A 25,075-nucleotide genomic window follows, 5' to 3' on the forward strand; every position below is an offset into this window, starting at 1 on the left:
GCTCACTGTAAGTATTTTGAACTGCTGATCTGATGCCTGCAAAATACACTTGTATCTTATGGGTGTAGTTTATGATCTAAGTCCTGGAGAGCTCTTCACCCCTGTGTCTTGTGTGTCATGTCCACCACCACAGCATCCCCCAACCCCTTTAAAATGCCTTCTTGTTCAAGTTTTGCTAGCACATTTAACATTTTCTGTGTGCCCAGTGTGGTAATTACTCTCCGTTTCATCTCTATGTAATCTTTAGATCATAAGAAGTGTTCTTGACGTTTGGCTTTTCTTAATGTTTTATCTTCTAAGCATTGACAATTTTCTGAAGTGCATTTTGCTGTGGCTTCTTTTCCCTGCCCTTCCCCCCTCACCCCGTAATCAATTCTAAGACCAGGAAAGTAGTCTGGGAAAACTGATAAAGATTCTGTGCCATTCTGTATACATGAATTGCATCCTTCTCTGCACAGGCAGTGGAGTTACCTCCCGTATGTCACTCCAGTGACCAGAAATACTCTTTTCTGCACTGAACACTCATTGCTGTAGACTTCAGCCAGTATCACTTTTAGTAAGAGGTGCTCTACATGTTTGCTATAAACACACATAGAAACCCAACTTTCTTCCATTCCAAACAATTAATATTCCTACTGATCAGGTGGACAATGTAAATGTTTCAGGGGAGGTAAGAGGGGCTGACGGGTGTCTGGGCTGCTGAGAAGCAGGACCAGTCTGCAGGACATCACCAGGCGCATCCTCTGCGACAGAAGCAGTGACAGGTGTTCCTGGTGGGATGCTCATTTCACACCCTGGAGGATATGATTGGTTTTGCTGCACTGATACAGAGAATCTACTGTCAGTACACACACTGTAAAAGGTCTAATGGGAACAGAGAAGCCAGACAGATCCTAGAAAGAAAGCAAGAAAAAACTAGTTGAAAGGTCTTACTCTCACAACCTTCACTTTCATGGCTTGTCATCCTGTTGTGGTTCACTTCATTTCTGTTTGCTGCTGGCTTTACTCTGTATCCTAACAGTCCTTTGCTGGATAAATCTGTCAGGAGTTGAAAAGGACAAATAAAGTTAGTTGAATCTTTGAGGGGTTTGTTAATGAAAGGAAGTTCTCTTAAAAGTATAGTAATGTGGATTCCAGTTTAGCTTGGATGTTACTGTATAGGGAAGCTAAAGGGTCCTTTCCCTGTTAGCTTTCATGTTTTTTGCATAGACTGTGTTAAAGCACTGAAAACCTGTTAGGAATTCCTCTCTCTCAAGGCTGTCTATATTCTGTCATTAAAAAAAAAAAGAAGTGAAATGTGGGAAGTTGAGTTTTTCAGCTCTATAAATAGTCCTCATGTTTTTATTACATCTTGATCTGGTAGTTAGAACAAACTCATATGCCTTAAATGTTATAGAAGTCTTAGTTTCGTAAAAATCAACTGCAGATCAAAGTGGTTGCTAATGTTAGACTGACTAGCTGCTATTTAAATGAAAATGTCAGAGGTCCATGTTTTGGTTTGTATAAGTACAGTCTATATTTTTGAAATCTGAACCACATCTGATCAAGCTCTATGTTGCCAAATTTTAGCCCTGATCAAAAAATGAATGAAGGACTTGTTTTTGGCATCAGTTGACTTTGGCTCAGCCAAACCATTTGGCTATAAGAATTCTGCAGGCTGGACTCTTATGCTGCAGGAGGGCATCCCAGGCTACTATACTAGTGTGTATAAATATGACTGTCAAGTACATGTGTCTACTGCGTAAAGTGGAATCATAGTATAAAACCCCATCTTTATTTGTTCAGTTTATTGTAACTTCCAAATTAATTGACCTGAATGAAATAAACAGAAATGATGGGCTTTTGCTGAAAAACGTTTGAGGCTGAATGAGGAGTATAGGATTTAGTGTGAACTACTTGTTTGCTTAACTTCCAAGTATTACTGATTTCATTAGAACAAGCAATTTCCACAACGCTTGATTATCTGTATTTTAGTGTGTGTGCAACCATTGCATGTGTTTTCTGAACTAAAAGGAAATAGCAGCCTCTGCTGGCAGAAAACCCACACCAAAACCAAACCAGCCAAACAAAAAGCCCACCCAACCTTCTCAAAAAGTATTATTAAGCTGTCTAAATGTATTTAGTGGGTCTGGAACTGGGAAAAAACAAATGAAATATGTCATTGACTGGATGTTTTTTACATTATCGCTTAAGTCACCCATTCCAAATCTATTTGCAGCTGGTTCCAAAGCTTGGCTGCCCTGTTCATACTGGTGGAGATGTATGTGGATTTTGAGGACAGCAGTTGGCGATGCTGGGCTGCCAGGTGTGTGAGCGATTGCAGGCTATGGATGGGCTGTTGTTACAGAAAGGAAGCATTTTGAAGCACTCAGTGGGATGCATGGTCATGTCTTTCCCTTTCTTCCCTCCCTCTGCTCTCCCCCAAAGTAACATTATACTTTTCTGCCCTTTTCACGTGTGCGTGTGTGTGTGCGTGCGTGTGTGTGTGTGTGTGTTAAATAATTTGTCTCACTCGGGGTTCTGCAGCGTCTAAGTGTGAGCCTCACTGAGACAGCACCAACCTCTGCCAACATTGTTCTGAGAAACTTGTTTTCATTTTAATGCATAAAACCACTTCTTACTGTGTTTTCGTTCTTGAACATGTATTTTTAGCCTTGTTATTTGGAGGTCATCTTTCTACATATATTGTGATAAATTGCTGTCAAACAAGGGTTCCACACTATGGCTGCGGACTACTAACAATACAGGAGAGTGTGTGCTCCATGTGGAGCAAAAATGATGCAGAGCTGGGATGTGCAATCACAGAATCACAGAATCCCAGAATGTCAGGGAAAGCTCATCCAGTCCAATCCCCCCATGGAGCAGGAACACCCAGCTGAGGTTACACAGGAAGGTGTCCAGGCGGGTTTGAATGTCTGCAGAGAAAGAGACTCCACAACCTCCCTGGGCAGCCTGGGCCAGGCTCTGGCACCCTTACTGAGAAGAAGTTTCTTCTCAAATTTAAGTGGAACCTCTTGTATTCCAGTTTGTACCCATTGCCCCTTGTCCTATCATTGGTTGTCACTGAGAAGAGCCTGGCTCCATTCTCCTGACACTCACCCTTTCCATACTGATCACCATGAATGAGTCACCCCTCAGTCTCCTCTTCTCCAAGCTCCAGAGCCCCAGCTCCCTCAGCCTTTCCTCACACGGGAGATGCTCCACTCCCTTCAGCATCTTGGTGGCTGCGCTGGACTCTCTCCAGCAGTTCCCTGTCCTTCTGGAACTGAGGGGCCACAACTGGACACAATATTCCAGGTGTGGTCTCACCAGGGTAGACTAGAGGGACAGGAGAACCTCTCTGACCTACTGATCATCCCCCTTCTAAATCCAGCCCAGGTACCATTGGCCTTCCTGGCCACAAGGGCCCAGTGCTGGCTCATGGTCACCCTGCTGTACACAGGGCCCCCAGACCCCTTTCCCCTTATACTGGAACCTGGGGTTGTTCCTACCCAGATTCAAGACTCTACACTTTCCCTTGTTATATTTCATTAGATTTTTCCCCGCCCAACTCTCCAGCCTGTCCAGGTCTCTGGATGGCAGCACAGCTTCCAGTGTCCGCCACTCCTCCCAGCTTGGTGTCAGATGTCAATGTATATAGAGGTTTCATTAAAAATGAAAAGAAACCAACAAAACCCTTATTGCTTAACCTGGACACTTACTATCCCTTCTCTTAGCTATTTCTAAAATTATTTCCTTCTAAGGAAAAATCTAACACTTTATTTTAGCAGTAAAATGCCCCAGTAAATTTATTGTGATATAGAAGGAATTTAATCTTATCCTGCTTAAGAAATAAGCCCTCCATTTGTGGCTGATCAGCACTTTTTCGTATAGTGAAAATCGTGAATAATTGTAATGAATGTGTAATGAGTAATTTTAAGGATTCTGAACTGCATTCAGATTGTTGAACAAGAGGTACATGCTGGGATAGATGAGGTAGTCATCAAGCTTGAATTATTTGGCTTAAACAGTGGATCTCACTACTCCAAAAGATCCTATGTATAATAATAATAAATATAACTATATATAAAAATTAAGAATACTAAAAATATATATTTGATATCTATAATAGCTTCTACCTTGGCTATTTCTGAGACTGTTTCTGAGTGTGATGCTGTGATCACAAGCCCTGTTGCGAGAGATCAAATGCAAATTCTTCTGTCGCTGTGATCTCTTCTTAGCAGTGATAATAAGTACAGGATTTGGTAAAAGGTACCACCTCTTGCAGAACTTCCGGGAATTTTAAAGCTCATGGCATTTTTGGTTTTTTTAGTTTCTAAGTAACAGCCTCATCTCCTGTATCTTTTTCCTGAAAATGTACCAGTGAGACAAGACTCTGTAGGTTTAGGGAAATGTGTACTCATGCACAGCATTTCTTTTCCCCCTATTTTTTTAAAGAAGCAAAATTGAGTCCCTCTAATCAGTGACTGGTTAGATGTTCTACTGGGTGACACTGGGTCGGTGAGCGAAACCACTGCTGTCCCTGCCGCCCCAGGACTGGGGTCACCCTCTGTGGCCCTGGGCACCATTTCCTGGGTGGCACCTTCTGGCCTAAATCATCACCAGGTGTTTTATTTAGAAAATAAACCCGCTCTCCTCATGGAGAACATGGAGCTTTGTGTGGCAGAAACCCCCGTCCCCAAGGGCTGGTGTGTCCCCAGGGAAAGGCCTCAGGGTCCCTGGAACAGGGAGACTCTCATTGAGGGGGGGGTAGGGAAGGGGACTCTGTCCCCGAAACAGCTCCGACGTCCTCGCCAGGTGCTGGGCAGGGCCCTCAGATTCAGTTCCTCTTGCTTGGAACATCTTGTTTTGGTGGAAATAGTAGAAAATCTGTCCCCTCCAGGGTGCCGGAAGGAAGTCCTGGGTGCTAGACGTTCTGGAAGATCTGCATGGAGCTCATGATGTCCCAGTCCTGCCCGAGCAGGGTGACAGGTCACCACAGGCATCGTCCCCCAGCTCTCCTGCCAACCCCCAGGGTGTCATTTTGGGGCAGGACAATGAGCAAGGGTGGCAGGGAGGGGGGGGTGACAATGACACCAACCCCCCCCTAGTGCTCGTTCACCTTCTGGCACATGTCCAGGAACTCCCCAGGGTCACCACGCTGTCACCATCCCTGTCCTTCTTCTGCAAGGGAACAGCCAGGGGCTCGGCAGGGATGGCCCTTGTCCCCAGCAGTGGTGAGACCTCATCTCTGCTGAGGTGTTTCTAGCCAGGAGCTTTTATGCCTGCATAATTTTTCTCTCGGCTCATGTAAAATTGGAAGCGTACGAGGTAGCAGGAAACAAAATTATTAATTTGCCGATGTCATTTTGAGGCCAGATGGTACTGGAGAAAAGGACAGGATGTGTTAGTTGGCATTCTTCCTGCCACTGGATGGCAATGTTTGACCAAAAAGCAAAATACGAGGAACTAATAAAACAGGAAATGAAAACACTCTTTTAGTGGTAGAGGAGGGACACATCTTCCTTTCTATACGTGGCTTTCTGGAATCTGAAGAGGCAGAAAACATTATATTGTATTAAACAGAACCAAATTTCTTTGCTCTCCCTATTTATTAATCTTCCACTTGTGCTCAGGAGCCTCTTTGACTCTGAACTTCAGTGCGTTAGATGCTGAGACAATGGATGTAAATAATTTGGTGCCGACAAGAGTTGAGTAACTTTCACTGTATCCAAGCTCACTTAAGAAGCATCTTCTTTTAACATTATGAATGTTAGGCTCCAAATTTGAACAAGGTTTTCTGGTGGTGGTGTTGTGAGGTTTTGTTGATTGGTTGGTCTGGTGTGGTTTGGATTTTAATTTTTTTTACAGTGAAGTGTGTATTTTAAAATGTACTAAGCTGTAAAAAAGAAGCACAAGTTTGTATGTTATGTTGACTGTGATATAACTATATACCAGCACATGCATTTTAATTGTGAAGATGACATTGGTGAGGTGTTTTATGAGAGTTAGAATGAAAATTGAAACGAGACACTTGAAAGACTCCTTTCTCTTACCCAGCTATAAACTCCAACTGTGCAGTTACAAACTGGGTTATGGCAGAAGTCTGCATTAGGAGAGGTGCAGAAGCCTGCATTTCCAAGCTCTCCATTGCAGAAGTTTGCAATGGAGAGCTTGGAAATGGTGTTTCAGAAATTCTGAGTTGTGGTTCTGAGCCACGCTAACCTACTGCAAACATGGTTGCAAACTGGGGATTTTGCTTCCCCTCCCTCTGTTTCTGCTGGCTGCATTTACTTTTGTCAAATAATCTAGAATGTAATCTGGAGCAAGATGTGCCTTTTTTATTTATTTGTTTGTTTGTTTGTTTGTTTGTTTATTTATTTTCTTTCTTGCTATTGTATAACAGGTTGCTTCAAATTGTGACTATACTCACTGAAGAATGGAAACTGTATCAGTGAGCGTGGACATAATGTAAGAATCCAAAAAAGGAAAGAGGCCACAGAGATTATAAATGGGGGGACTAGGTGGCAATAAGCACATGTGAGTAATCTGTAATTTATGAATCTTTAAAGTAAAATATACTTGATTGCTATGGAGAAAGAGAGATCTGAAAGATCTATGAAGATCATTCTACAGCCATTGTTTTTTTCAAAAATCTCCAGACAGTAAAACTTGACAGGTTTTCCAAAAGTGTCTGGAATGGCTGTCTAAGCCTTTGGATGCACAAAATTGCCAGTTACAGACATTTAAAGAAAAAAAATCAAAAATCCAGTCTAGTTCTGCAGGATGCCAAAAGACACTTTGCAAATAAACATTGGGCTCTTTCTTCTTTACTTGATGCTTTGAATCTTATGGCATTTTATTCCTGACTTTGATCTGCAAAGCTAAGATTCATGTTCAGTGTATTTATCATTGCAAGCTTTCAAGTCTGGAGAGCTGGCAGAGTGCAAATCCTCCACTCATGCTGGACCATGGGCTGCATTTGATGGTTGCTAACGCTGTGCCTCCCATCCTGTTTCTCAGATGCCATCTTGCTCTACTTCAATTGGCCAGCATCCAAACACTTCTGTCAAATGTTTATGCGTTATAAAAATATGTTTCATTGAATAAATCCTCACTTAGTCCATGCTTTTGAAACGGCCAGGTGTGTAAGGTGTTGGTAACAGCTTACACGCTGAGGTTGTGTTCCAGCCACGTGTGATGTTCTGTAATACAGGAGGGCACTGAGACACCGACGTCCTCATTTAAAGCTCACTGGGGAACTCCTGCCTTCTACAGTAGAACCCAGAACAGCTGCTGACTCCCTGCAAGAACTAATGTTAGATCAGGGCACTGGAGCCCTCATGTGCAATGTTTTCCTGTCCCAAGCATACTGTCTCCTCAACATTTCTTAGCACTCCTCTGCTCTGTATTTTGCTGAAGAAGAGGTATCCAGAGCTGCTTTGGTAAACACACACCATCAGCAGCAAGTTAGATTTTGTCGACTGTTTTTCATTTCTTTCAAATGGCTTTTCTGACATTCTGTTTTCCTCAGTCCTGATGGTTTAGTACTACATAACCTGATGTAATCTAGCAGAGATGTCAGCCAGTTTGATAGAAACATATTCAGTGTCTGGAGTCTTGGGTTCAGATTTAGATATTGTTTCTCTCTCTAAAATTGAAGTATTTTTTTCTCTTTCATTCATACAAACAGCAGATTTTTCCTGCTTCCCTTTACACGTAGTACTGTGTTAAATACTGATTTAGGAAAAACCTTTTGTCATTAAATTTAAACTTGGAAAGAGAGCAAGCTGCCAAGAGCGGCTGCGATCCCTGAGCTGATGTCTGCGGAAGTGGAGGCACAAGCAGAGAAACAGCAGTGAGGTGGGTCCAGATAAAACTGATCCAGGTCGACAAGGGAAATACAGAGGAATGCAACAAGTGCTAAAGGAAACAGATCAGTATGTTACTTGGCCACTAAGAGTAATATGTAGTAGAAAATGCTCTGTATACTTGAACTGGTTCCATGTTTTCCATCACAAGTTAATCACTTTGAATTTGGTGGGGAGAAAAAACAAAAGAAAAAGCTTGAGGCTGCAATTTCCTGTAGAATATGGACTCAAGTAAAATAGGGTAATTGACTCATTTGCAAGTCTGACTTCCACTGGGGGAAATACATTGTCTGCATAAAATAATTGTACCACCGTTTTCACAGAGCAGTTACAGCGTCTTAATGTTTTGGTGCAAGAACTTGTAGGTCCTTTAAAATGCTGCCTTAATGCCAGGGGCTTCCACATCCTTGCAATAATCTCCTCAAATATGGCTGAATTATGAGTCTCAGTAGAGATGGGGAGGTTTGGACAGCTAAATTATCTTAAAATCTCATCTGTGCTGAGCATGATCCAATGTACATGTGCCAGGGACTCCTTTCATTTGCCTCTCTCAGCTCTTGGGCAGTTACTGAGATACCGAGCAGGGAACTGAAAGAAAAACAAGGGTGAGAGGTACAATTTTCATTTGCAACCTGGTGTGACACCAAGGTGATAGTTGTGTTTGAAATCAGAGGTGTTTGGAGCAGGAAAAGAAAAGAAAAGAAAAATAAAAGGTTTAACATGAAGGATAATAACACTGAATTGTGATTTGTCCTTTTTTTAAAAAATTGGTTTAAGTGATTGACAGATACTGTATCTAGAAACTTTGTCATATTTATCCACATACATCTACATCTGTGTCCTTTGCAGCAATAATGTACTTGGTAAAATATCAGAAGTTTATGGTGGCCTTTTTGTTTACTTGGTGGGAAACTAGGTCTCTTTATATTTCCATTTAAAGTTTTCAAGCATTCACACTGCAAAGAGAAACTTTTGAAGACATTTCAATAGAATTTTCAAAGATTACTGCAATTATGAAGCAAGGAAGAAAAGACCACTTCTAAGTTCTAATTATAGTTTGACTAATGGAGATCAGAGGAATGTTATTCCTTCGGATTTTTTGTTTTGTTGTTCTTTTGGTTTTGGTGTGTGTGTGTTTTGTTTTGGATGGTTGGTTGGTTTTCTTGCGTGTCCAGATCAAAGTGCTACAGCGTTTACAGAATATTACTCTTGTTTAGATGTTGCTTGCTCTGCTCTGAACTGTCATTGTTAAGGTCAGGTTACCTGTGTGCATCCCTTCCTTAGTGCCAAGGTAATACAGAGATCTTATTTTATCTGTTCTTCTTGGTAGGGTATCTAAACCATAACTCCATTTGGCTGTAGGTGTGGAAGACACGAGATGTAGCGGAAGCACTGGCAACTTGTTTGTCGTGCTACATGAGATGGAGAAGTGGAAGAGGCAGGATCAGAAAACTTTTTCCATACTGAAGTAGTGCTTGTGAAAGTACTATGTCTTTGTGTAAGTTTTTCTGCCAAATATATATAGATATATATATATTTTTCCCCCAGCAGAGTTGGGACCAGTTGCTTCCTATTTTGAGCAGCAGTACAGACTTCTAACCTATAGAAATATTCTTGGTATGGGTAATGGTGGTACCAGAATCTGCAGTCAGCCAGAAAGCAAAGTTTGTCATGTGCCCAATAGTGCTAGGTTTGTGCTCCAGAGCAATATAACAATTGTAGGTCACTTATCCAAACTGGAGCAGCTGGAAAGCTGCCCGTCAGAAAAGGACCTGGGGCTGTTGGTGACAGCGGCTGAACATGAGCCAGTGTGTGCCCAGGTGACCAAAAGGCCACCAGCATCCTGGCTGGTACCAGCACTGGTGTGGCCAGCAGGCCCAGGACAGTGACCATCCCTGTGCTGGCACTGGGGAGGCCAAACCGCGAATCCTGGGGGCAGTTTTGGGCCCCTCACACCAAGAAAGGCCTTGAGGTGCTGGAGCGAGTTAAGAGAAGGGAACAGAGCTGGTGAGGGGCTGGAGCACAAGGGTGATGGGAGCGGCTGAGGGACCTGGGGGGTTCAGCTGGAGAACAGGAGCTGAGGGGAGACCTTGTGATCTCTGAACTGCCTGAAAGGAGCTTGGAGCCAGGGGAGGTTGGGCTCTGCTCCCAAGCAACAAGTGATGGGATGAGAGGAAACGGCCTCAAGTTTTGCCAGGGGAGATTGAGATTGGATCTGGGGAACAATTTCTTCCCCAAAGGGCTGTCAGGCATTGGAACAGGCTGCCCAGGGCAGTGGTGGAGTCACCATCCCTGGAGGGTTGGACAGACACGGAGATGAGGCTCTTAGGCGCATGGGTTAGTGCCAGGTTAATGGTTGGACTCGGTGATCTTGAAGGTCCCTTCCAACCAAAATGATTCTATGACTGCAGGAAAATTTCTGCTCCTTCCAACCCCTCCCCCCCCTGCTTATTTTTCCTAAGATGCAGAATTTGTTTATTATGAAAAAAAAAATCAGAAACTTTTTTTTAAAGAAAACTTCCTAAGCAAAGGCTCAATTTGTTTAATTCAGTCAAGATAAATAAAATGAAGAAATCACTAAACAGCTGGCTGGATCCTTAGAATGAAAATATTTAATTAGGAATTCTCTGTAGGTGTCACTATGTGTTATTCCCATAGTGTTTATATCACAGCTGCACAGTGAGGATTTACTGATTTTACAAATAACCTGAATCTAGCGATCTGTAAATGCCAAACACAGTCTTTTTGACTGTACACATGGAAAAATCTGAAGGGAGGATGCTGTGAACATTTTATATTTCTTTGACCAGCTTCTTAGTTGCATGGGTGCATATTGATCATCAGCCAGAATGAAGTCTATATTGGTCTTGATTGGTGGTGCGGGAACAGAATTTTATTTCCTTTATATGTGAAATGAGAAACATTTACTAAGGATATTTGGAATATTAGTGTGAATATAAGAATCTATTACAAAAAACCCCACTGTTAAATGTACTGTGAACATAATAAAAGTCTTATTTAGAAGGTGAAACCATAGCAATGCAAAAAGGTGTCTCATGAAAAGTTTTGCCAAGCTAAAAATAAATTCTTTAATTATAGAAATGGTTGCAACTCATCATACTTTGTTTGTTCTTTGTCAAATATTATTGGTTGCATTGTTCATACCGCATCAAGTGTTTATTTCTGATACATATACATATATATCTTTATTCTACTATGTGAACTTATTTTCTGGAGGTGGGAGAATTCATCTTGGGAACAGCTAAATGGAGCAAATTCCCAAGAGCAACCAAGGCATTGTGTCTAATAATGAGCCTGCCACAGAAAAGCACTGGCAATGTAATTTGCCTATCAATCACTGTCATCTTGGGAGCATGTGAAGCTTCTGGCAGCTGCAGGAACAGCTGTAACCCAGGTCTATTGTCCTTGTGACCATCTCGTGTATTTCTGAAGCCTATTAATGGCATTTTTAGGGTTTGAAAACTGGATGGTGGTAATATAAATCTGAATATTCTAAATGACACTGGCTCATTAGGCAGTGCTTTCTACAATAATATCTAATTTTTGAGAGTTCACTTGGCAAAAGAAAAGACATTTGAAATGGTACAAGTGTTACAGCTTTACAAATGCAAGCAGCATTTTCCCATTTAGCACAAAGAGAGAGGAAAACACTCAACAGATGTATCTAATTGCTCCTTCTACTCCATGTACTTTAGTTCTTCCAAATGCCTGAGGGAAGACTTTGCCTTTCTGTGCGGGTAAGGCAAAGGGAATATTGCCTGGCATAGAGATCAGGCCCTGAACAGACCCAGTTGGACCAGTATATACCACAGCATGACAAGGATGACGGATAGTTTTCTGTTTACCTGCTTCCACAGCAATATATGATGAACAAGATCTCTGTTGTATATATTAGTCTTGCACTCCTGGAGTTTCTGGATGTAGGGTCCCTCTTCTTCCCGGCTAAATTTTTCTATTCATTTTTTTAACAGCTTTGTACCTTGTAGATTTTGAAGTCTTCAGAAAAAGAGTTGGACTTCCCCAGGGCATATGAAAACTAGACCAGTGGCTCTGTTGCATGTGGGATTTGTATTTATTTAAAAAAAAAAAAAAGGTGTTAGAGGCTTTTGAAAAGGAAGGTTCATGGGAAAAAATAATGAATTTCAGCTCCTGGATTACTAGCTTCGTATTCTCAAGAGGCTTAGCCCTCGTTTACCTCCTTGCCCTTAGTTAAGTGAATTGAAGATATTTAATATATTTTAACATCTCTTCTTTTGTGTGTAAGCAACTGCTAAAGCTTCTGTTGCGTTTCTTGTGCTGCATATTGAACATAAAACTTCGTAGGCACAATTCATTTTCCAGTGTTATCGTCATTTCAATGCAGTATTTTGACTGTAAAGTTACAGTGGTTTTGATGAATGTATTTTGCTTGACAGTTGCAGGAATGTCAAGCCATATGTAGCCCTGTTGAAAGCTGAGACAAGCTAAGACTTGTAGAGATGTTTTTTCAAAAATCTAACACAACTTCTATTTCTACTAGGGAATTGGAGGGGATCCTCTTAACTGGTTTCATATATGCTGCTGAACCTCAAAGATACATCACAGTTGTGGTGGAGAACTACATTTAAAAATGAGATGGAACATCCATTACCCATTCCTTCGGTCAAAGGTTGCTTCAACTCTTTCTGCAGCTCTCACGTTGTGTATTGTAGTTGCATGTACTCATCATTGCTTTAATTCAAGCGGTGACAGAATTATTATTTGCTTCAGATAATTATACAGTGTGGAGAGCACTGGTTAACAGTGCTTTTTGTAAATTTATTTCCTCTTCTCTCTCTTTTTTTTTTTTTAAGTATTTCTGTCTCAGAAAAAATTGATAACCTGCTGAATATCAAAGGCTCTTTACTAGCATGTGCCTCCTTTTATGTTTATCTGCTCCATCATACTATTCTCTGTGATAACAAAACGCTCTGTTACACAATCCTATACAGCTTGGGCTGAGAGCAAAACTCTGCTAATGTTACAAACGTTGAAGAAATTCAACAAGGAGGTGTTTCTAACTGAGGTAAAGAAATAGAAAGTAGTGATGCTTTGGGATTTCCTGTCATTAACTTGTTGATATCTCCTACTGGATCATTTTCTTCTGTTGAATCTTTCTGAAAACTGAGCAGAGATGAATGATACATCTGACTAATTTTTATATTCAAAATAAAGTGAGAGGATTACAGTTATTTAGTACTTACATCTACTGAAAGACACTAGTAAGCTCACCCATGTGATAAAGTTACTTACAGAATTTCACACCTCCCACTAACTAGATAACTTCTGTTGCATAATGCTTATGTTGTATTTTACACATATATCAAAACAATTGTCATTTGTCCTCTTATAGTATGGATATTGAAATATATATTTTTTGTTTTCTGTAGTGACCCTAGCCTATGAAATAATTTAAAAAATAATTCAGAGTTACAGGTTAGTACTTAGTTTTCTAAATAGAGTATTTCATTTTGAGAAGACAAATGAATTTTTCAGGGGGCTAGTTTTCAAATCTGAGATATTTAACTTCACATGACAGCAACCAAGTAACTCTAGTAAAGGTCTAATAACATCTGAAAATAAATGGATAAATAAATAAGTATATTATATATAGCAGAGAAAAGCAGGATATACATGATCCGGCTTAGGTGAGCAGCCAGTCTGGACAAAGATCATGATAAAGATGATGTGAGGGTAGCTCTGATTCAGTTTAGTCCTTCAGAGGAATGATAAAGATGATGTGAGGGTAGCTCTGGTGTAATATTCTGCAAGGTACTTCCACCTATTATTATTAAAAATTGTGGGAATGGAATTCAGGAGGCAACACGTAAAGGGCTATAAAGTTGTTTCAGGACTGGAAGAGTTAAAAAGTAGTAATCTGTGAGACCCAGCAGATCTCCAGATTATTGAAGGAACTCATAAACACCAAGAAGAGCTAATTCCAATGTATGTATATATTTTTAATGTTTGGACATTATAGGTCTTAAGTCACAGGGAATTGTAAGGTTACCAGATACCTGTGAAAAGGAAGGAACATGTAAGAATGTATATATGCACAGGCTGTCTGGATAATTCTGATGTAGCAATGTCTGTGATGTTTACATGGGTTTCATATTGTCAGGCATTGTAAGTAACAGTGAAAGTGGCTGGGCTGTAGGAGACCTGGTTTCTGTTTTCATCTCTGTCGCAATCCTTGTCTTGGTTTTCCCATTTGTAAACAAGAGGAATGATGTTTGGCTGTCTCGTGGACATAGACAACAGAAGAATATAGTAGAGAAGACATGCACTTCCCCCTCACTTATATTCTGTCATATATACTCCTTTTGCTACTTCGAGTTCCGTATCTCCCTTCTTCCTCATCCCTAAAAGCTTGCATTCTATTATTTTTTTTTCGTATTTTATCCTGATAAGGTAAAGTGTTGAACAAATTCCAAATGGTCGGCAGTGTATAGCAGCATAAAGCAGTGCTCTTCTCCTGTTTCACTGTATTTCTTTTACAATATTGTATGTGAAGAAAAACAATTACAAAAGGAGCTCTTGGAGAGGCACCTAAATGGACTCACTCTTTTCTCTCATCTTCTTTTTTCCTCTGCCACTCTATCTTGTGGTCAAGCCACAGTTCAACTCTTGTTGGCTAATCCATTTCAAGCTCTAATTTCCCCCACTTCAATAGCGTTGCAGTCCCTGGGGCTGGAGTTGTCCTGGTGTCCTGGCACTAGAGAAGCCCTGCTCACCCTGAGCCCTGCCTGGAGCCAGCGCAGTCAGCCCTGCAGCCCAGGCTGGGCCTAGGCTTGTCGGTCCTACCTATAGATCCCGCAGGTATTGACCACAACTTTTGAACGATACCTTTTGGCATATTTCAGACTGTCTAGAGCCCCGACTCTGAAATGAAGGAGTTTATGTGAGTTTCCTGAAAACAGGAATGCCAAGGACAGTGACACCTTTTGGCTCAAGCGTAAGGAGCTGTTATTATGAACAGATGAAACGTTCACAGTGACTCGTTCTGCATCATTTCTGCTGCAACTTCTGCTCTGAGTTTGAGCGTTTTGTACCAAACTGGCTTTATGTGAGCATGAGTATAATGTCAAATGTGTGTTTTTGTGCCGTGAACGGGCTGCTCCTATCCAAAGGTGTTGAGCCAGCGGTGTGTCCACAGTGTGATCTAGGAATGGAGTACAGTCAGGTTGATTCTGTCATCTACCTTTCCATTAATTTCACCCTGAACTTGAGAATAATAAAGATCATACACATTAATCAAAAGTAACACACATTATTACTTTTTAATTAAGTGATCATAAATAGAATCACAAAAATATGCACTCTATATTTACCAAGCTGCTTTACCTAAAGTACAGCCTTTGGTACATTTACCAAAGGCCTCTAGAACCCATAAATTCGTGCTGAAAGACACCTAGCAAACTTGAATTAATTAACCTTCCTGAAATAGTTTACTTTTAGATCCACTGCTATTGCTTAATTTTCAGATTTATTTCTTGGTCACTTATTTCTTCTTGATTAAAATATATCTTGATAATACTGAGCTGAAAGGCTTTGACTGTTCAAGAACTGACATTGCAAATAGCCTTTCAGCTTCCAAAATTGCCTGGAGGAGATCTGCTCCTTCAGATTTACTTTTTTTTTTCTCCTGTGGTAGCTTGATTATTATATCCTAATGTCTGCATCTTTCTTCACACACATGCTATCTCAAGCAGTTAAAAAAACAAAAAAGAAAGACAGAAAAAGAGGAAAAAAAGAAGCAATTATTCAGCAAAGTGCAAAAACCAGAAATATTTACATTTCATGCAAGATCATGGAAAATGTGTGTTCTGCTCCTACTGCTAAGGAATTCTGTGGCTCTGACCCTGCCAAAAACATGTACCTTATTTTACAAACTCATCATTGCCCGGTGAAGCCCACAGGATCACCTGGACTGCAGTAACTTCAAGCATGCATGTAAAATAAAAATCCAAAACCTCTAGATTTCAGTGCTAGTCCTGATATAAAATGCTGCACAGAAAAGAATTTACAACGGTGCAAAGGAGACAATATTAAGACTCTTTACTGAAAAATGTTTGAATCAATAGAGAGGCACTGAATACAGATGAATATAAATTAGGTTTCAGGCATGGAAATTTTGGGGTTCTACATGGATGTGACCAGTTGGTGTATACAGTCTCTGCTGCACTGGAGGTCAGGCAGGTCCTACGCTGTGTGTACCTTTCATAGAATAAATGAATACGTTAGGCTGATTTAACAGAAGATGTTTGGGACTGTTTCTCTTGGCAATCATGCTCTGTGTTGCAAACCAATATGTTAAAATATCTGGCATATCTTCCTGGTTTAGGGGAAGGATTTTAATTTTACTTGGTTAATTACTTTATTTAAAGCGAGCCATTTATACCAATATCACAACAATATCACTAAGACAAACTAAATTTACATTTCCAATTATTGAACTTTACTAGATGAGTAAAGCAGCAGGAAATTATATTCCAAAACTGGCTTCTGACAGTTTTGCATTAAAACTTAATGAATCGATCCTCTTTCTGAAACTTCTCTCTTTTGCTTTAGATTCCACTAATGCTGAATCAAAACTGGGCTCCATCAGCAGTTCCTGCCTCCTCCTGATCTTTTTTAGAAGGCATTGATCTTGAAAGTATTTAGGGAAAGTTGTTATTTTGGATAAAGAATATAACTTTGTGGACTTGGTGGAACTCTAGCAGAATCCGCACCTTTATGTTTCAATATGATAGTGATGTTTAAATCTGTTTGAACAGCGAAGCTCCTGAGGAAAGTTTACTTTATCTGCTTTTATTGTCACTTGCAGTGAAACCAGTGAAATCCCAGCTCACACGGGAGGCAAACTGGGGCTACAGGTGATGCTTTCAGACAGTGACACCATCGGTGCCAAGAGCAGCAGCGAGGTCCCTTCACTCCTGTGTCAAACACTGGATGGAGACTGTGCTGTCTTGCAGCTGGCAGTCCAGTTGTATTTGCAGGCCCACGTGGATAATACTTTGGGAATTCTGCAACCTTTGATGAAAATCTCTGGTGGCTGGCTGATGGGGTGACTAATGAGATGTTGCAAAGGGTGCATTGACAGGTGCCTTTGTGCAATGATATATGTTCTGTGCATTGTAAATCACATGTTGAATGCACTTCTGGGGTATCAATTTCAGTGGAAAAACGGAGTGTCAGTGCTACGTAACTGGTTGTGTTGTGCCTGACTGTTCCAAGCTGTTGTTCTGCGCAAGGCAGTGCTTGGCAGCAAAGCCGGGCTTAGGAGGCTGTTCCTTTGACTGCTGTCCCTCTGTGCTGGTCTCTGTGCTTTTGGCATAGCTGTTGTGAGGGATATGATTGCCATTAAAACCCAAGTTACTAAGTTATCTGACTAGGTTTGGTGGTTTGTGTGGGGTTTTTTTTGGGGGGTTGGGGTTTTTTAGATCAGTTAGCTCACCTGGCTAATTATTTCCCCAAGGAAATGTAGATTTGAACTGCAATTGAATCAGATCTAGGTGTGTCAATATGGAGAGGTAAGTCTCTTTCCTTCCAGATTCCTGAAATTTGTTTGGCTTCTGAGTACATCAGGGGAAGGTAACAAAAGGACCGAAAAATGGGAATTTGTTACATCTACTACCTTAGATGCCTTTTCTGCAAGTTAATACTGGTAACTGAGAACAAACTGTGACCTCCTGTTTCCAAAAACTGCAAGAATGTTTTAATGGAAAGATTCAGCAGTTAAATTTGGCTGTGATGGGGTCTTTTGAGCTCTTTTTGGACCTTGTCACTTATTTATTCATAAAATTACCCCTTTATCACTCGAGAGATACCTCTTAGCAGGTGCAGAATTACCTCTAAAGATTGAAAGCATACATGAAGAGACATGAAATGTATCTTCCAGATTACTGGGTTTATTTAATATACTGGAATAAAAAGACATCAGTTTGCAGTCCTGACTAGTGGGTGACATGGTGTGGTATTTCCAAGGAGTGAACCAATGCCTAAGATTAAGTAAGTGTCTATTTTTAAAGAAACATATTCTTACAGAAAACTAAGAATTATTTTTAAAGAGTTTTAAGAAAATTAATGATTGCAAAATAAGGCCTAATCTGGTGACTTTATATAGGAAAAGGTTAGCCACACAAGTAATATGTTAATGTGGCCTTATGATATGCATGTAGTCCTGATGGTCTGACTGTGCTGTTTCATACGGTCCTGTGTGTGTGAATACTGCTGTAAATGCTGGTATTTTAGGGTAGGGTCATCATTTGTTACACCATGTGTGTATGTTAGCAGCTAGCAAAGAAGTGAATGTTAGCTTGCTTCATTTCAAATATAATATACCAGCACTTAAGATGTTTCAGGAAATCCATTTTCCTTTCAAATTAATTGGTGTCTCCAAAGAGCTGACACTGATGTGTCTGCAGGTCACTCCTCTGTGCTGCTACCGTACATACCCCGAGCAACGTGAGGGTGAAGTGTATTTTGGTCCTGGACCTTTCAGTCCCTTTTCCCTCCTCACATGCCCATCACCAGAGGAATGTTATCCTTAGGGTCAACAGATTTGCCACTCAGCCTTGCAGTAAAACACCTCTGAGGTTCTGAAAAAACACTTAGTTCTCTTTTCTTCACTGGGAGAAAGACAGGGAGACCTTGGCTTTGCTGGATTGTGGTGAGGCAGGACAAAGTGTCCTGTGGGCAAGTTCTGATCAGAGAAGCCCAATCTCCTCCAGGGCTGTTCTGCCAGTGCCTCTTTCTGTTCTGCCATCGCCTCTCCCATTTCAAAATGGCACAAGTAGTTTGTTTATTAAATACAGAATTTCCTGCAGGGGGGTATCCAACACTGCTGCTGTGACTTGCCTGTAGCTTGTAGTCTTGCACAATAGACGTGGCAGAGAGCAGAAAGGCAGCCCATAATAATGAGGTGGAACGAATAACAGTGTTTGCAGTTAGTGTGCAGCGCACAGCTGAAACAAATGCTGCCCTGGTGGTGGGGAGGGACAGAGCTGGGGACCCTCTGGCAACTGCTGAGCTTGGTGGCAGCTCAACGCACCTTGGTTTTGTTAATGAAAGCCACTTCATCTAGCCTTTAAACCCTGAAGGAGTGCAGACCTGTTGTTGGTATGTTCCATCTCCATGGGGTGATTCCTGCCTCTAGAATAACGCTTTATTGGGTTAATGTGTCATCTAGGGATGCTTTGGTGTTGTATCGTCTGAGCTGAGTGCAGTTCCCACCCAGCAGCAGTGTTGGCCTTCATCTAGAAGCATAGTGTATGAATAATTGTTGATTTTTAATTTTTTTCTTCACAGATCAGGGCTGAATTGAAAACACTAGAGGGAGGGAATTAATCCTCCCCACCCCAAGGAAATACTGAAATCGCCATTTCCATTTACATCTGAGGAGGAACACAGAAAGGAAATGAACAAGGTAGATTTCAATATAATTTACAAAACCAAGTAGTAGTTCTTCATCTCTAATTTTTTCCACCTTATTTTTGGACTAATCTAAGTCTTGGTTCATCTTTTCTGTAACATGGGAGATGTGGGTTCAGCTCCTGCTTCTGTCTGAGGGCGTGTCAACCAGTATCTCTTAGCTTCCAAGGGAGTGCCTTAGCCAACAGACTATTCTCTCTTGCTAAAGCCATTCCACTTTCCATAAAATACGTAATTATCAATCACTGAGAGCCTTGGGGCTAGGATACTCTTTTGGCAGGCTGTGGCTTCACTAGGGATTTGATGTTGATTATCTTGGTGTTGGAAAGTGCCTTTGCAGAGGAGTTGGGGGAAGGCGTTGGCATTTAATTTTGCTTTTCCTTCCTTGTGCGTGACTTCATGAATCTGTATCAGTGTTACTACAGTCCTTACTTCAAAGGCAAAAGTGCATACTGGATTTGACCAAATTGTTGTAGAACCCATCATCAGCAAATAACTTGCTTGAATGTTGCCTCTGTTTCAGCTATGATGGGCTTGCTCTTTTTCCATGGGGATGAATGCTTCCCAAAGAGCATCTGATGATCTCTATTTGATAATCAAGTCTATTGGTGAACAGTAATTGTCTAGAGGAGTTGCATGCTGTCTGGTTGGATAAGCATTGCTTCTACAGTTGGGAGAGGACTAGAATTGAAAGTAGCAATTAAATAATAATTATGAAACATTACCTTTTTGGATGATATCTGCCTGCTTGCTGCCAGAAAAATTCAGTCCTTCTAGGTGTATTCACTGTGTACAGTGTGATCCTTTGGGGACTATGGATGCAAACAAAACCAGGGCATGTAGACATAAGTACAAGCAAAAGGGTGAATGCAAGTCCAATAATAATTTGAAGTGTGCCCCAAGTCCCTGTAGGACAGTGTATAAGTGTTTCGGCACAGATTTGTTAGTAGTACCTGAAATTAATGGATATTTCATATTTGTTCTGAAGTAGCAGCCACCTGGTGTACAACAGCAGAACAAGTAGTTCATACTCCTTTGAAATTGGACCCCAAAGACCTTATTTTCCAGAGGCCTCAGCTTCTACTCAGACACTTGCTGAAGGGGCAGATTCCTAAAGTGCTTGCTACCTGACAGCATCTTGCCAACAGGACACAACCCTGTCTCCAAGTCCCTGGTCTGACCTTCTCTAAGGTCTCCACCATCATCACCTTTGTTATAGTTCACTGCTGCATCCAGCTGCAGATCCAAAGTGCCTCATGGTAAGTGGCAGCATCTGTGCTCGAGAAGTTTCCCCAATTCACCTACGCTTTCTTTCACCACCTAGGGTGGTGCTAGGGTGACTTTTCCTCCAGAAGAACAGTCAAACACCTTTGGAAAATCAGCAACCTGTTATTTGCCCTGAAGAAAGTTCTGGTGGAACTTTTCCATGGTTTTCACTTTGCTCTTTTCTTTCCATTTGTGAAGACTCGTTGGAAAATTACTGTACAATTTCCATCCATAAAACCATTTTTTTCAAGTGCAGTATTTCTCCAGCCCCTTCATTTCTCTTTCACTGCACCCAAGTGGGTTACCTTGCTCACTGCAAATGAATGCACAAATGCCATGAAGCAGCTTGGCCGAGTCGTTCTCTGTCACGGTGACTTCCTCCAGCAGGAGACGCTTCCTCCTGTAGACTGATTTTCTCTGACACGTATCTGTTTAGCTTTCCGCTGGGAACAACTCTGCATGCTGTTTCTGGAGACAGTTTTTAACAGAGCATGTTTTTAAGTGGGTTGGAATCACAATCTTTTTCATAAAGGCAGGCAGAGAATTGACACTTAGTGTTTTTCCAGGTGAGCGCTTGAGCACCTCAGGGCTGAGACGGGGACTGCTTTCGGTCACAGGCACTTCTGCTGCTGCTGCGAACGGGCACCTGGAAACAAACCCCTTGCATCCAAAGGAGTGGCACGTTTTCAAGGATGTGCAGCTACTTTTGTTCTTCTGTAAGGCAAATATAGCTTTTAAAAATCTCCTATCCTCTCCAAAAATGGTGCTGTTGGGGAAGAGCTGCTGTAGAGGAGGGGGAAATATGACCCAGAAAATGACAGCTAGAGCATCAGGAAAAGACTTTCAGGAAGGATTAGTCTTGCCACTAATTTTGTCCTTCAAATACATTTTTCTACATTTTCATCTCCAGTTAATAGTTATGAGACTGAGTTCTCATTCTTGCATACTATATTAAACGTTTATCTGAATAATATATTTTTTGCTCCTTTCCCTTTTCCTTTCATTTCCTTTTCCCTTCTCTTTCCCTCTTTCCTTCCTTCCTTTCTTTTTTTTTTTTTTCCTGATGGAGATCCATGCTTCAGTTGCTCAGAAGAATCTTGCTAAATGATACATGTTAATTTGATGGTTTATAGTTATGGAGTCTGACCTGTTTCAGTCCCTCCGGGCATTGAAGGTTTGATTCTGAAGTGAATCTGTCCCAGCAGACTCTGCACTAGGCCCACAATATTGTACAGAAATCACTGTTGTGTTCTTTAGTGGAGCATTATAATTGTCAGACACTACAAAAGTAGGCATAGTTCAGCACATCCATGTTATATATCCTAATTGTTTGAATGTCTTGTGGTATCATGAATTAGGCAATAAACTAAACAACCAGTCTGTAATTTCCCAGTCTGAAGAAACAAGTATGACTTCTCCATTAATCAGCCTCTTCTGAAGTGCGTTGTCTCGGTGCCTGACAGCACTGGCAGGCTGCTCCCCTTTGTAGAGCTAATGGGCTCTGTTTAGACACTAATAAGTAATTAGCAGAGATGTTTACACAGATGTAAGTATTGCACAAATGAGAACTTGAATTTTAAAGACTAAAAGGTGGGGCAAGGGAGAAAACCAAGAAGAAAATGACAAATATTTCAGTCCTTTTGCTTGCTGGAGCAACACGCTTGCTAGTCCAGAGAAGCAAAGTTGTTGCTGTTCCTGTCTTGCTCTTGCTGATGGGCCAGAGCTGATGCAAATGCCATCCCCTTGCCACTACTCCCAGAACGATCATTCCTGAAGACGTAATTTCTAGGAGTTCATGTCAGAATTTGGAGTTCTTGGAAGACTGTTTTTCCTTGGGGCAAAGCTTTTGGGACAGACTCATCAAATCAAGGTATTTTTGGAACACATAAAGGCAGGTGCAGCTGAAGGCAAAGTCACATTTGCCTGTACTTAGACATCTCCTATTGCAAACATGCTCTGGGGTTGTGTTCATTCACCCTCACCTTTAAAAAAGAAAAATCGCAGCCCCAACACTTGCTATCCAATGTACAATTTGTATTTGTTAGAGATTATAATAATTCAGAGGGCTAAAAATCTTGGTAGGATCAGGTTTGATTGCATTATGACACAACAGCGCAATGATGGATGGCTTAAGGAGCCGCTGGAAAATGGCTTGTCCATTGCTGTTAGTGTGAGCCGTGTCCTTGATGTTCCTGCAGTCCCTGACAGGATGGTGGGTACGAACCACATCGATGTCGGCCCTGCAGCTGTGTCCCCATTCACTGCCTTCTTGGTACATTTCTTATTTGTGCAGATACTAAGCGTACAAAACCACAGCTGTGCAATGTGACATACTGCATTAGTATGAGCTCTGCACGCAAAGGAAGAGCAGAGTTGGTAAAATGATGATAATAAATCAGGAAGATATAGGACAATGATGGGTATAACACTCTATGGAGATGTTCTGACTCAAATGTTGCAACAGATATGCTGTGCTGTATTCCAGAAAAAAATAGAGAATTGATGGCTTTGATACTGCACACTGTAGATGTAGAAGTTCTTGCGGAATTGCTGAAGTGTGGAAAAGAATCCACACTAAAGGATTGACTTAAAGGTTTGTAGAGAGCAGTTGCAGTATTTTAGCTGGGACTTAAATCAGTATCTTTACTGAATAGAGAATAAGCAAGTGGCAGTCTCAACCCAGCTTCTTTGAAAACTTGCAAGGAGGAGAGTCACCAGCACAACAGTGATCAGTCCAAAGCTGTTAAGATTTTAGGTAACCTTTTCAGGCACTTGCTCTTGCTTTCTGAGTGTGAAAATCCTAGGGCGACAGGAAGGCTCCATATCCCACCAAGAAGTGTTAAATAGGATAGCCTCTCTTAAATGGAAAATTGTGAAAATACCGGAAACAAAACTGAGGTCTGTGCATGACAGCCATCGGCACAAGCAGTGTGTTTAGCCATTATGGCAAAACTCGAATCTGAGAACTCCTGGGTCGGTGCGTTCATAACACTGCACACAGCAGGATCACAGCTACCTGTGATCTACCCAAGTGTCTGCCTTCTGGCATGGAATCCATCATAGAATATCTCAGGTTGGAAGGGGCTCTTAAAAGGGTCATTGAGCCCGACTCCCTGCTCCTCACAGGACTTCCTAAAGCTAAACCATATGACTGAGAGCATCGTCCAGACACTCTGTGAACTCTGACAGGTTTTGTGCTGTGATCACTTCCTTGGGGAGCCTGTTTCAGCGACTGACCCCCAGCCAGCATGATGCCAAAAGGCACAACTGGAAGCTCAGAAAGAAGTTGTTCTTTGTACTTGATAGTACAGGGAAGAAAAAATAATCTTAATACCAAGAGCTGTGCTGTAGACAACAAGGGAACAAGCCAGCTGATCAGTAGCTGTCAAGAGTACTGATAAGAGAGATGTTCAGGTCTCCAGCTGAATTCCTGATGAGGCTGTGGCTGCTGTTCCCGTTCAAGGGCAGGCAACTGGAATGAGCAAGTTCTACTCTTTAATTATGACAGATGAGACACGTGTTAGCTTGGAAAACATCACTGCTGGGAATAAGCGATGAGGAAAACCATACCCTATTGGTAAAAAGAATAAAAAGCAGTACACATAGGATGCATTATGTGCAATATAGAACATGCAAAAGCTTTGAGATGCATCACATTCGATCTGTTGTATCCAAACTCTTTGCTGGCATTCTGCAGTGTCTAGCTGGCATCACCTTTCTTCTAACACTGTAGCTCTGGGGAAAATGAAAAGAACACTCAGGTGGGCCTGCAGGGAGAGGCTGTTCAAAGATTTTCTTTCTTTCTTAAAAAGCAAGTAGTGGACAAACTGCTTTACAAATACTGGAACTTCTGTATATGAGGTAAGACATTTTCCTCAGTAGGACTAGTTGACGGTGGTTCAGTGTACTAGGGACACAGGCTATGAACTCGTATTATCTGTTTTATTTGTGTGGATGCTTATGCATTATTCACTAGTAACCCAGTTGCTTCTGTGGGTTGTTAATGTAGATGTGCCCTAGGACTCAGCAGAGCTGTGTGGGACAGCAGCCTGTGTGCTTTGACCACTGCTTGTCTTCCCTTTAAAATGCTGGAGCTGTTGAAGCGGAACTCAGAAGTCTGTGATGTCCTGTTGTCAAAGCCCAGCACTTCCCACTGCAAAGCTGAGCCATTGTAGAAAAAATAAAAAAAGGCAGCTAGCAGAGAATGGAAGAATCCTTCTTCCCTGCCCCTTTTCCCAAATCAATCAGTGCTACAGCAGAACAAAGACCTGACTTTCTGTAGTTTCAAACATCTGAAGCTCTCATTTTACTGGTCCTTTAGATAAATAACAGGTGGACAATGTCCCTTTCTTTCAGTATAAAATCTTACAAGAACTACAATAGTGTAAAAGGGAAGAAATCAAACATGCAACCTGGAAATATTTGGAAGCCTCTTTATTTAAACTATAAATTGAAATCAAGTGGCTGCAAGCTGCAGCTGGTTATTT

At 41.3% G+C, this 25,075-nt stretch overlaps 1 long non-coding RNA gene across 1 annotated transcript; it reads left to right on the forward strand.

The window, feature by feature from the left end:
- The first annotated feature begins 6,390 nt into the window (after positions 1-6,390).
- Positions 6,391-21,296, forward strand: LOC139828736 (uncharacterized). The gene is made up of 3 exons (XR_011740629.1): positions 6,391-6,519; positions 19,200-19,317; positions 21,155-21,296. It is a non-coding gene; the product is annotated as an uncharacterized lncRNA (long non-coding RNA).
- Positions 21,297-25,075: the final 3,779 nt, after the last annotated feature.

This window comes from Patagioenas fasciata, chromosome 10 (assembly GCF_037038585.1).
Source record: "Patagioenas fasciata isolate bPatFas1 chromosome 10, bPatFas1.hap1, whole genome shotgun sequence".
Classification (NCBI taxonomy): Eukaryota; Metazoa; Chordata; class Aves; order Columbiformes; family Columbidae; genus Patagioenas; species Patagioenas fasciata.